Source organism: Vicia villosa, linkage group LG4 (assembly GCF_029867415.1).
Source record: "Vicia villosa cultivar HV-30 ecotype Madison, WI linkage group LG4, Vvil1.0, whole genome shotgun sequence".
NCBI lineage: Eukaryota > Viridiplantae > Streptophyta > Magnoliopsida > Fabales > Fabaceae > Vicia > Vicia villosa.
Genome location: NC_081183.1, coordinates 25,707,493 through 25,721,358, shown reverse-complemented (window position 1 = coordinate 25,721,358; position 13,866 = coordinate 25,707,493).

Below are 13,866 nucleotides of genomic sequence, written 5' to 3'. Positions count from 1 at the left end.
AAAAAAATCTCGGCGGCTACGAACGACCCCATGAGACCTTCTAGAACACACCAATGGGAAGGGTAGGCACCCTAAGCCGCTACGTCGAACCTATGAACTTAGGGCTTATGTGCTTACGTGCTTATTATATATGCAATTTATATACTGTGAATGTCTTGCTTCTATTTTTGCAGGTATTCCTACGCGTTCCCTGGCCTACAGGGACTCTATTTCAAAGACCATGTCCTTCCCATGAAGGGCATCTACATTTAGGCACGTTGATTGGCCTCCCGATGGCCATGAGACCTAGTGACTGTCATGAACGGTCACTCCGCGCCTGTATCTACGCACTCCCTAGCCTGTAGGGACTTTCCTTATATATCCTTGTATTCTTACAACCACGTGTCCTTCCCACAAAGGACATCTTCGTTTATGCACGTCAATTGGCCTCTCGATGGCCATGCGATCTAGTGACTGTCTTGAGCGGTCACTCCGTGCCTACGCCTACGTACTCCCTAGCCTATAGGGATTCTAATTCCCAAATCGCATCCTTCATACGAGGGACATCTTTGTTAGCATACGTCAATTGGCCTCCCGATGGCCATGCGATTCGGTGACTGTCTTGAACGGTCACCCCGTGCTTACATCTACGTGTCCCCTAGCCTGTAGGGATTCTATTTCTAAAAAAATCACATCCCTCATACGAAGGACAACTTCATTAGCATGCGTTCGATTGGCCTCTCGATGGCTATGAGATCTAGTGACTGTCCTGAATGGTCACTCCATGTTTGTTTCCGCGCACCCTCTAACTTGTAGGGTTTGGATTCCCATCTCTACGTCTTTCATCCCTAGCCTGTAGGGATTTCTTTTCATCTGATATCGTCCTTATATAGGTTTTGTTCCGCATAGAGAACCTTCCCACGAGGGACAACTTCATTGGTGCACGTTGATTGGCCTCTCGATGGCCATGAGACTTGGTGACTATCTTGAACGGTCACCAGCCGCTGCCTTCTGCATACTCCCTAATCTAAGGGATTTCCATTGGCGTGTCATAACATCTATCCTGCAAGGATTTCACTAGGGTCTAATGTCGCCTCTAAGGCTATCCCTATGATTATACGTCACACGTCTGCATTGCATATAAGGAGTCATAATACAAAAAAAGGAGTCTCTCGTATACGCATGCATTTGCATTTTCATGCATCCATTTACATTGGCATTTGCACTTCTACCTTCGCCCCTATTCATACTTACCGCGCTAGCCGATTTCTTGAGACCCGCGAAAAATCAAAAGGATCATCAACTGTGGAGAAAGGAGGATAAACTATTGAGAACGAACGCAGCCTTACAAGGAGAAAAAAGAATGCCTTTCGCCATGCCAGTCGCATGTCCATGCCTTGTCGTAACAGGATTGTAAATATAATAAAGGTTATCATCGATCAAGGATTAATTCAACAAAAGAGTTCCCTCATAGATACACACAAGGGGTATCTAGTCATAAGGGGGTTCATCTATGAACATAGCAAAACTTACATGGACGCTCTACGATAACTTGGGGGCAAGGGGCAGTCCAAATGGGGCAATACCCTGAACAAATATGCCTATTTATAATTGAGGAAAGACGTGTGTTAACTCCACGCCGAGGGGCAAAAGGGTCATAGGCTATCTTTATCAATCTACAAACCCTGAAGGTTGCAATGGTGTGATACTATCCTTAGGAAAAGCAAAAGAGGTTCAGTCAAAGGAAACTCATGAAGTTCCGATACGACCAAAACCCACCGCTAACAATTTATTCCCGATAGGTTTGACGTGTCGAAGGAGAATCTGAGGTTACCCTTCACTTCTACAAGTTCATCAACTAAGGAGTAAAACAAGGTCAAACGGATCTACAAAGGAGATTGTACCTAGGATTAATAGGTTTTATTATGCTCAGAATTTCAACCCCTACGATCGCTAGGTGTTTCTCAGGATAAAAGTTGTACCTTCGGATTAGCAATTCTAATGGGATGACCATGCAGGTTTTGGAGTCAATTCATTCGCTTCATTCGCTCACTAACTACGACTTTCCACTCGCACACTTCTGCGCTATTTTCAATTTCAAATTTAGGATCATTAACAAACATAAGGGAGAATGACGAATGCAAATAACTAAATCCAGCTAAACATATGCTTTCAAGGTAAGACCGAGCCGAGGATGTACAGGAATTGTTTCAATTCCTAAACAGTGGAGATATAAGGATGTTAATCCCTCGTCACCCCCTCGAGCCAGGAGTTGGAGTTTGTTTCTACTTTTCAAAAAAAACCTTGATTTTAACCGGGGGCAGGGTAGATTTCAATTAATTCAATGGTGTATTTTGGTTGTCAAGAGAATCAATCAATGCAAGCAAGGATTCAAGCAAAGGTTCAAGCATAAAGTTCAAGCATATCTTCTTCCTCGCATTCATCCAAGATTGAGGAAACAATGGAGGTAACATTTACGACATCTTCTTCCTCAATAGATCATTCAAGATCGAGGACGTATCAAAGACGAAGCTTGCAAATCCAAGACGACATGGTAGTCACAACATTCAATATCCAAGGATCAAATCTCAAAAGGAGCCTTCAAAAGAAACACGCACGCTAAGTCAAAACAAAAAAAAATTATAAAGAAAACAAAAATGACTTAGGCATCCCGATGGATCAAACTCAAAGGAGTTGGTTCATGCAAAATTAAGGGATAAAAACAAAACAAAGGCGAAATACAAAGGATGATCTTGTGACTGCTAAATCATCAAAGCTTCCCATCATTGCTTGGGTCTCTACAACATTTTTCATAGATGCTTGGATCTCTACTAAGGCTTTTGCTCAATATCAAAACTGAAACGATTCTCTTGCAAACAAAGCACATTCATTGGATTAGGCGAATATTTAGGATTTGGAGAACATCAAGGAGAAAGGGGTTGGGTTAAATAAATTTTGAGCCTTATATCCGTTGTTTCTTAAAACCACGAACCAGGCCAAGTTACAACATTCAAAGTCCTAATTGAGGCAAGGTTAACCATGAAAGCATATTAAGCAGGATTTTGTTATACCGACTCCTAGGTTTGTTAAAACTATTTCTAAACCACTGCGCTTCTTCAAGCATTCATTTCTAAATCATCCCGTCCTAATTCATAACGGACTTCGATTTCAAAACTTGCATACACATTCCATTGGAGTTACTTCTCAAATGGTACAATGTCATCTGCGAGTATACACTTAGCATCGAGGAGATCTCGAAATGGGTTAATCAAAGGTGATCCTTTCTAATAAAGACTCTAGAATGGGGGAACCACATCTAGGGGGTTCTCCTAAACAGGGGCGAACTTTCAAGGATTGCAGGGGCATACAATCAAAGATCCTATTTACTAGGGGGCATTCTTCCTAAGGTTCAATCGACTTGGGGGCACATCTCGAAGCAATAACAAACAGGGACATGTCAAACATGGGAAGAATTCAAATACAAAGGATAGAACACAATGGATAGTCCTCCATATCCTGGAGATCAAGGGCATACCCTTCAATCTAAACGTCGAGGCATACGACAAGGTTATTTCTTGAGGCACTTCCCTCACGACTTAGAGATCATAAGCAATTTTTTTTTTTATTTTACTAAACATTGGGGCATTGGATATCAAATCCATAAGGTAAACAATTCAAAATGTTAAAGGTGTGGAGAACCTCTAAGGTTAAAGGTGCGGAGAACCTCGAAAGGTTAAAAGCGTGGAGAACCTCAAAAGGTTAAAGGCGTGGAGTAATTTAAAAGCCCAAACCGGGGCAATACGCACAACAAAAGGGAAAGGCATCCTTACACTTTACAACATCGAACAGATCATTCCCCTAACTACGATCTTCAAAATTCAAAAAAAACAGGGATTGGGAAGTCGCGCTAGCATCACACCCCACCTTATCAAACAAACCCACAACTCCAGCAAGCTATATACGCTTTGGTTATCAACAACCTATCACTGGAGCGTCATGCAAATACATATAAACCATGCATTACATACATTGGCGTTGATACATTACACCGTAACTTTTTTATGTAGTCTTCTTTAAGACAAATCTCACGATCCTTTCTAGGAGTTTCCTCAAGCAGTCTTATTCAAGACGAATTGTCACCCTTTCTAGGAACCTCTTCAGGTAGTCTTCTTTAAGACATTACTTTCCTAAGAACCTTTATAGGTAGTCTTCTTTAAGACAATCATCGTCCTTTCTAAGAACCTCTCCAGGTAATCTTTTTTAAGACATCTTTCAGCCTTTTCAGATAGTCTTCTCTAAGACAAATCGCACGATCCTTTCTAGGAATCTTCTCAGGTGGTCTTCTTTAAGACAAATTGTCATCCTTCTCAGGAACCTATTCAGGTAGTCTTCTTTAAGACATTCTAAGAACCTCTCTAGGTAGTTTTTTTAAGACATTTTTTCAGCCTTTCCAAGTAGTCTTCTTTAAAGACAAATTGCTATCATTTCTAAAAACCTTTTCAGATAGTCTTCTTTAAGACAAAATTTTCATATCCATTCCAGAAACCTTTTTAGGTAATCTTATAAAAGACATCACTTCATTCCAATCATTACATCAATTAACATATGCATGAGCATAAGCATTATTCCGTACATCAAAACATCCAATTCAAAACTCTGGTGCTAAGCTACATTGTCCACCTGCTTTCCGGTAACCTTACCGATGACAGTAACCTTACTGTTGGCTTATTTCCAATCACCTGATTGATGCTTCCCGGTAACCTTACCGATGCCAGTAACCTTACTGAGATATTCTTTCCAATCACCTGATTGATGCTTCTGGTAACCTTACCGATGCCAGTAACCTTACCGATGATAGCAACCTTGTTGTTCATTTCAGCATACATACATACGCATTAGCATACGCATATCATATAGTGCATTCGCATACTACAAAAAGTTTTCCGACCCTCGAGTCGTGAGTTTCCAACCCTCGTGTTGTGGTAGGTGTGTTTTCCGACCCTCGAGTCGTGGATGTCCGACCCTCGAGTCGTGAGTTTCTAAACATACCGTTTCCTTCCCGACCCTTGAGTCGTGAATATTTGACATGCTATTTTCTCCGACCCTTGAGTCGTGAGTCTCCAAACAGGTGAATCTTTTTCATGCAGGTAAGTTTGCTAGAACTATAGCAAATGATTACTCTTATGCAGGTACGCTTGTCAGAACCATGGCAGGTAATTCCTTTGGTGCAGGTGAAATTTGTCCAAACCAGGGCAAATGATCCAAATGGTGCAGGTGAGTTTGCGATAACCCTCGCAAATGATCCTAATGGTGTAGGTGAGTTTGCGATAACCCTCGCAAATGACCCTATTGGTGTAGGTGAGTTTGCTATAACCCTAGCAAATAATTCTAATGGTGCAGGTGAGTTTGCGATAACCCTCGCAAATTATCCTAATGGTGCAGGTGAGTTTGCGATAACCCTCGCAAATGACCCTATTGGTGCAGGTGAGTTTGCGATAACCCTCGCAAATGATCCTAATGGTGCAGGTGAGTTTGCAATAACCCTCGCAAATGACCCTATTGGTGTAGGTGAGCTTGTTAGAATCATAACAAGTGATCCCTCTTACAAGTCCTCGCTATGTAAGACTCAGGCTTTAGCAGGACAGTTCTTTTCTCTCACGCTCGAGCACAAGGTTTTACAAAAGGTTTCTTCAATTGGGTTTATCACGTGAGTCCCTCGGCAGTGATATTCTCCAAAACATCATCAATAACAAATAAAGGTGTTATCTTTCTTTTCAAAATTACTAACATACTTCAACTAACAATCACGCATCATTCAATTAACATACCTCATTCATACATAATGCATATACATACACCGCTCTCATTTATTTTGAGAAGCTCACTGCATCATGCATCACATGCATCATAACATTGCATAAAATTCAGGTTGCCTTTTTAGGTCGTGCTACAAAAAAAATCACCTGGTTCCTTCCAAAAGGCGTGTGCTTCACACTCTGAAAAATGGTATCTACCTTGGTGTCATACCCCAATTTTTGACCTAAGATACCACCTCATATCATAGCATATGCATCATTTGCATCTCTAACAAATTGCATAGCTTGTGTTTGCTACTTGTGACTCATCAGGGTTTAATCAAGAAATCACTCATCAGTACAAGCAACAATCAATTAGGGTTTTGTTCCCCCTTCATTTCAAATGAATCATCTTCATCAACAATCAACATTTGGTCCTCAGAGATTCATTTCAACAAACTCAAAGGCTCTGAATCAACCCGATTAGGGTTTTGACTGAAGATAGCACACCCCTGACTTTTGCTCAGGATTTGACCTAATGACTTGGGACATGACCTCAAGACCCCAAGTACATCATTTTGGCCTAATCTATTGGCTCAAGACATCTCCTACACAAGGATTGATCAACAGTGAAATTTCAAATCATCAGATTAAGGTTTTGAACTATCAGGGACTGAAATCAGGGATCACATTTGGGAAACCCTAAAAATCCCCAGGAAGTCAATCAAAGGTTTCAATCATCCTCAAATAATCTCTATGACAGCATCCAATGGGAATTGCATCTCAATTCAAGATCCACAGTCATCAATCTCATCAGATCGACAATTAGGGTTTTTTGACCTAATTCACTGAACAACTGACTTTTTAATCAGAACATGGTGCCATAACTTAAACCATGGCTCAAGGTCCTCCAATAACTCAATATGATCCATTCATACCATTCATTTGGTGAGGATAGCTTGGTTCATTTAAAATCTCCAGAAACGCGATTCGTCTGAAAAAGTTAACTATACAAGATCACCATTGACTTTTGGGGAATTTTGGTCAACCTTGACTTTTGAAGTTTTGAATCATCAATATATGATATATGAAGTCATTTGGTCAAGAAAAATCAAGAAAATCAATCAAGAATAAAAAAGTCAAAAGTTTGACTTTTATACTTAGAAAAATTTCTAAGTGTTTTTCAATGGTTTTTTCCAAACTTTGGAAGGGAATTTCTCAAAATTTCACTTACAAACTGAAAAAAACTTCCAACATGAAAGTTGTAGATTTTGATCCAATGAACAACTTTGTCACATATAATTTTTTTCTAAAAGATCAACCATTTAAGAGATATGGAGCTTCAAAGTTGGTATCTTTTGAAAATTTCACTTAAAACCTCATTTTCTTCAAAGTTCATGGATCTTTTTCACCCATTTCCTTAAAGGTCTTGAAGAAACTTTCAACTAGGGTTTTGAAGTGTGTAATATGAGCTTTCCAAAATGTCCAAGAGCATGAAAAAATATGGAGCATAGCTATGGTTTTGAATTATGCATTTAGTGATCATTTTCACTTGAAATTTCAAACCATTTTCACTAAGTTATGAACCAATTTTCCAAATAATGCAAGTAATGATGCATCAAGGCAATAATTGAAGATATTTTCTGATTTGAAGATCAGAATGGAAGAGGATAAGAAGCTTGGAAGAATGACCATGGTTAAGTTACTTTAACCATTTTGCATTAAATGTAAAAGATTCCTTTTTATCTCTTAAGCCAAATCATCACTTCTTTGATCAACTTGCCAATCTCTGCATTCAGAACTCTTGGCCTATAAATAGAGGTCCAAACTCCATTCAAAATCACACCAAAGCCTCACAAATTATAGGCTTTCTCTTTCTTTCTTAGAATACAAGTTTCTTAAGTTTCTAAGAGATAGAAAACTCAACCTCCAAACCCTTGAAGTTATGGCCAAAGTGATGGTTCTAGCAACTCATAAACATCATATGGGATGTGTGTAGCAACCTGCCTAAAATTTAAGGTTTTAGAGTCGCCACCTATTCTGAAGGGCGAATAGGAAACCCTACACAGATAAGAGATTGAGGGTAAGTTATTATAATCAGACTGAGGGAAGGTGTTAGGCACCCTCAGTCCTTTCCTAAAGGCTAATGTTCAAAGATTAGGGTTGCATGGCAGGGTTTGTAAAGAAATGCGGCAAGCAGAATTTTAATGACATGATTGAGATTTTGAAGAGGGGGACTCGCCTTGTTGCCAAGTGCCTACGTACCTCCTTAGGGAGGATCAGAGTCTACGTAGTTCGGGGAGGGTTGTACGCCATTTAAAGTTTGAATTTGACTTGATATGGTTTTTTTAGAGGCTTTTTTTTGAATGGCCTATCGTAGTTTGATTTGTTTTGTAATTTGAATGGATTTTAGAATTATTTTAGGGTTTGGGGCGTACAACCCTGATTTGGCACAATTAACCGCAATGATCAATAGGTTTGATCACCATAGTTAAAAGATTAAAGGTTTGCATCATTACCAATTCAAACCGATTGATTCGGTTATCACTAATAATGACTTATTGTATTTTATTATTAATTTTATAGGATTTTTGTATGCATTGTTACCCCTCGCAATCGATTGATTCGATTAAAAAGAGTAACAAATTAAATTGAGGAGAAAACGGTTAATCATCACAACTAATAAAATAGTTGCAACCATTTAACCAAATAATAGAAATCAATTTTTATTTAATTAAATAACATTTTAATTAAAAAATATTGTTAACCATAGCGATTAATTGATTTAATCGGCACGAATAACAAATGATAATTTTTAATAATAATATCATATATTTTTTATTTACAAAAATAATTATTATGTAATTAATTATATAAAGAAAGAATTAATTAAAAAACTAATTATATTAATTAAATTAAATTAGTTAATTAGGGTTTTGATTCAGCGTGATTGATACTAGGGTGCATGGTATAAAGAGCTAAATCTGGGCTGCTGGATCTGGCTTGGTGGAGATCAAACGGTTCAGATCTAAGGATATATGATGAGGCCCATGGACATGTGCGCAGGGGATCAGGATCTTGAGAATTCAGAAAAAAATAAACGTGGGAGTGAGGGCTCGAACCTATGACCCTTCGCTCCCACACGCGCCCCTTGACCAACCCAACTATGATACTCACGCGTTTAGAAAACGCTTTTATTAACACATGTATGATAATCAAGTGAATAAGTGGAAACGCGCGCGCATATTTAAACCAACCAGTAACAAAAGGACACGTCGTCGTCTTCCCCAAGAAGACACAAAAAACCTGCATATTTCAGCTACGTTTTAGCTACGATTTTGTTCGTAGCAAACCTACTATGGAAATAGCGAATAGCACATGGACGAGTATAAATCTTTCGCACCCTTTTTAAATCTTTCGTCCCATCCCCACGAATTCAACCATACGCTTAATTAATCCTAATTTGCCCTCTAATCAAAAGCCCCAATTTAAAAACCCTAGAACCTTGTTCGGCCGTTAATGGCAGATCACGTTACGACGCTCCAAAACACGATTAGTTAAACCAGAAACGTTCCCAGCAACGACACAAACTCAAACATACAATCAAATCCTCATGAGCATGCGTGTACTATGCTAATCGATCCAGTTTTTGAAACTACGTACCTTGGCTATTATGGAGAAATTCTGGGGGTGTTGTTGCAGTGCAAAGGTCCAGACACGTTCAGAATCCTTTGATGAAGCTTTTGCAATGCCTAGATCTCTTTGAAAGCTCCAAATTCTTTGAAACCGAGTTTGAGTTTCTTGGTGACTTTTGAGTTTTTGTACGTGTGCCTCTGCCACCGAAATTCTCCCCTAATCGTATGCTTTATGTTGTCTACTTATAGAGGAAAGAATTAGGTCTAACAAAGAACCCAAAATAGCCTTTGAATCCAATCTTCCTCCTTTGAGAATTTTGATTTGTTTCTTGAATAAAAAGTTTCCAATTTGGTCCAAATATTGTATCACTCCTTTCCATTTGATTTAGCACGAAAATAACAATATATTTTGCCATTAATACTGATTGAAATTGGCCTTTATGAATATTTTATCATAATATTTGATTTTATACTTAATTAAATCATAAAAATGAAATAAAAAATATATTAAATCAATTAATATGATAAATTTCGTGCCCTTTTGTTTTGGACCAGCTAATGGCTTGTGGATCAAGTTTGTACCATAAAAACATAGGCCCATTTGCAAGATTTCTCACTTTGAACCCTCCTTTTTCATATTTGGTCCTCCAAAATCACCCAACTTTGATCGAGCATATCTCACTCAATTTTTAAGCTATGAGGGAGTTCTAATACTTTTTGGAAACCTCAAAGTGTCCTCTACAAGCCACTTTGGAACATATTTTTCATTTGGAGCTTTTATCTTGATCATATCTTCTTTAACAAAAAACTGCTTTTGAAGGATGCCTGAAGATGACCTGTAATCTTTTGTACTGTACCTCTTAAATGAAGCATTTCTAGCCCTAGATTGTGAGAGAAAAAGTTGTAGAGAATCCAATTTCCTTCAAAATAGGCTTTGAGTGGGGAATTTTTGATGTTCCATGTGAAAGTTATGCCCAGTCAAAGTTGGGTTGACTTTCTCCTAAAGAAACCCTAATTTGAACCTTTTTGTATTTGTTCATCTCTGAGTTTCTTTTAATGGAATCATGATCAAGCTTTGATCAAATGATGGATATACATCCCCATACTTGTTGTGTGAGCAATGGTTTAGAAGTTTGGATCATGCCTTGACTTTGGATTTGAATCAGTTGATTGCAGATCTTGAGACTGTTTGAGCAGGTAACTTTTGGAGTGATGCTTTGACTTTTGCCATGGGGTTAAATTAGATCACTATAAACCATATACCCTTGATTAGGAGCCTTATCTCATTGATCCCTCTTAGAGGAATCTCAAACCCTAGCCTTAGAAGGCTCTTGACTAGGAATGTAGCTTGAATGGAACCCTAGTCTTTGAATCTTTGTAAGTGAAGTAGATGGGGCAAATTTTGGGGTATGACAGCTGCCCCTGTTCAATATTCTTAAACCTGAAGAGGCGGACAGGCTTGCTTGCCTGTTGCGACCTGAAGGGGGAAGATTATTGAACACTGAGAATACCCTGAAATTTGCTGATATTGCGGAGTGTGGAGTAGATGTGTTGCTGGAGAACGTGGTGCCATATCACTGTCGTGATAGGACGTAACACGAGGGTTACGACTTGGGTTGAAGTTGAAGGTGCCATTATCACTGCCAAGGGACTAACATGATAAGACGTAACGCGAGGGTTACGATTTGATTGGAATTGCCGTTATCACTGCCGTGATAAGACGTAACGCGAGGGTTACGATTTGGTTTGAAATTGCCGTTATCACTGTCGTGATAAGACGTAACGCGAGGGTTACGATTTGGTTTGAAATTGCCGTTATCACTGCCGTGATAAGACGTAACGCGAGGGTTACGATTTGGTTTGAAATTGCCGTTATCACTGCCGTGATAAGACGTAACGCGAGGGTCACGATTTGGTTTGAAATTGCCGTTATCACTGCCGTGATAAGACGTAACGCGAGGGTTACGATTTGGTTTGAAATTGCCGTTATCACTGTCGTGATAAGACGTAACGCGAGGGTTACGATTTGGTTTGAAATTGAAATTGAAAATAGAGTTTGAAATAGGATTCCAGAGAAGCCAAGCTTCATCTGTAAAATGATGCTCTGCGAATGTATATGCTTATGATTTGTTGTAGATGTATGCATGCTTATGCAAATGGTTCATATGTGAGTATATGAATATGAATATATATGATGGCTTTGATGCATTATCTTCTGTCACCCATTGGATTTGCTTAGCTTTTCGAGCAGCTTTGTGGGTCTTAACTCAGATCGTCTGAAGTTAATCTACCGGGGTATTGCGGTGCTTTCAGGACCAGGCGTATATTGACTACCGGAGATGTCGTGGTTTCGTCCCCTCTATTTTAGTCTGATGGTTTGTAAGTTTCTTGTTTTAAGCTCGAAGTTTAAAGTTTATGAGAAATAAATTATTCTTTGCACTGGGTATTGAAATGATGAAACGACAAGTATGAAAGGAAAAGACTTTTATTGATTGTTGCCTTGAATTGGCGAGTGTACAAAAGGTATGAAAGAAAGAAAAATGACAAATAGAAATGATATTAATACTGCTATTGCTCTTTTGCTATCGAGGGCCCCATGTAATCCTTTGACTTTGGAAGTTGATGGTTGCTCGATTTCCCATCCTTCATGAATTGTCTTGGGCTCGTAGTTTGGAATCTTGCCCCTGCTAGGCATAGTACTTCTTGACTGCATCTGAATTGATCGGATGTGGTAGCTCGTCCCCATCCATGGTGGTGAGGATGAGTGCTCCTCCCGAGAACACTGTTTTTATGACATATGGACCTTCGTAGTTTGGTGTCCATTTTCCTCGGGCATCAAGTCGGGGCAGTAAGATTTTCTTGAGAACGAGGTCCCCTTCTTTGTAAGTTCGAGGGCGGACCTTTTTGTCGAACGCTTTTTTCATTCTTTTCTGATAGAGCTGCCCATGGCACAAAGCCGTCAGTCGCTTTTCTTCGATGAGATTAAGCTGATCAAAACGGGTTTTTACCCATTCCGATTCTTCTAACTTTGTGTCGGCTAGGACTCTTAATGATGGAATCTCCACTTCGATAGGGAGAACTGCTTCCATGCCGTAGACCAAGGAGAAAGGGGTTGCCCCTGTGGATGTGCGTACTGAAGTTCTGTAACCGTGCAGGGCGAAGGGAAGCATCTCATGCCAATCTTTGTACGTCTTCACCATTTTCTGTATTATTTTCTTGATATTTTTGTTTGCGGCCTCAACAGCGCCATTCATCTTAGGCCTGTATGGTGAAGAATTGTGGTGTTCAATTTTGAATTCCTCGCATAACTCCTTCATCATGTTATTGTTCAGGTTCGACCCGTTGTCAGTAATGATTCGACTTGGGATCCCATATCGGCAAATGAGGTTATGCTTGATGAACCGAGTAACCACTTGTCTTGTTACATTAGTGTAGGAAGCAGCTTCGACCCACTTGGTGAAATAGTCGATAGCAACCAATATGAATCGGTGTCCGTTAGAGGCTTTGGGTTCGATCATTCCTATCATGTCAATCCCCCACATTGCGAATGGCCATGGAGAGCTTAGTACGTTCAGTGGATTCGGTGGCACATGTACTTTGTCAGCATATATTTGGCATTTGTGACATGTCCTTGCATGTTGGAAGCAATCGGCCTCCATTGTTAACCAGTAGTAACCAGCTCTTAGTATTTTTCTTGCCATTGAATGTCCATTTGCATGAGTCCCAAAGGTTCCTTCATGGATTTCCTTGATGATCTCTTTGGCCTCGTTTTTATCCACACACCTTAGTAATACCGAATCGTAGTTTCGCTCGTACAGGACATCGCCGTTTAGGAAGAACTTAGATGCCAACCTCCTTAGCATCTTTTTGTCAATTGCGGAGGCGTTTTCTGGGTACACTTGTTTCTCTAGGTATTCCTTAATGTCATGGTACCAGGGTTTGTCATCAGCTTGTTTCTCGATCGTAAGGCAATAGGCTGGTTCTTCGAAGTGTCTGACCGTTATCTGAGGTTCATGATTTGGCCAGTTTACTTTGAACATGGAGGAGAGTGTTGCCAACGCATCAGCCATTTGATTTTCCTCCCTCGGGATATGATTAAAAGTGATGGTATCAAACTCAGCCATTAGTTCCAGTATGAGGTCTCGGTACGGGATTAGCTTTGCATCTCGCGTATCCCATTCTTTATTGACTTGGTGGATTACTAATGCTGAATCCCCATATACCTCGAGTAACTTAATCCTCAGATCGATCGCCGCTTCTAGACCCAATATGCATGCTTCATATTCGGCAATATTGTTGGTACAGTCGAAACATAATCTCGCAGTGAAAGGTATGTGACGATTGTCAGGAGATGTCAAGACTGCCCCTATGCCATGTCCTAATGCATTTGAGGCTCCATCGAACGTGAGAGTCCACACTAGTCCTGGTTCGGGTCCTTCATCGGGCCCAGGTATTTC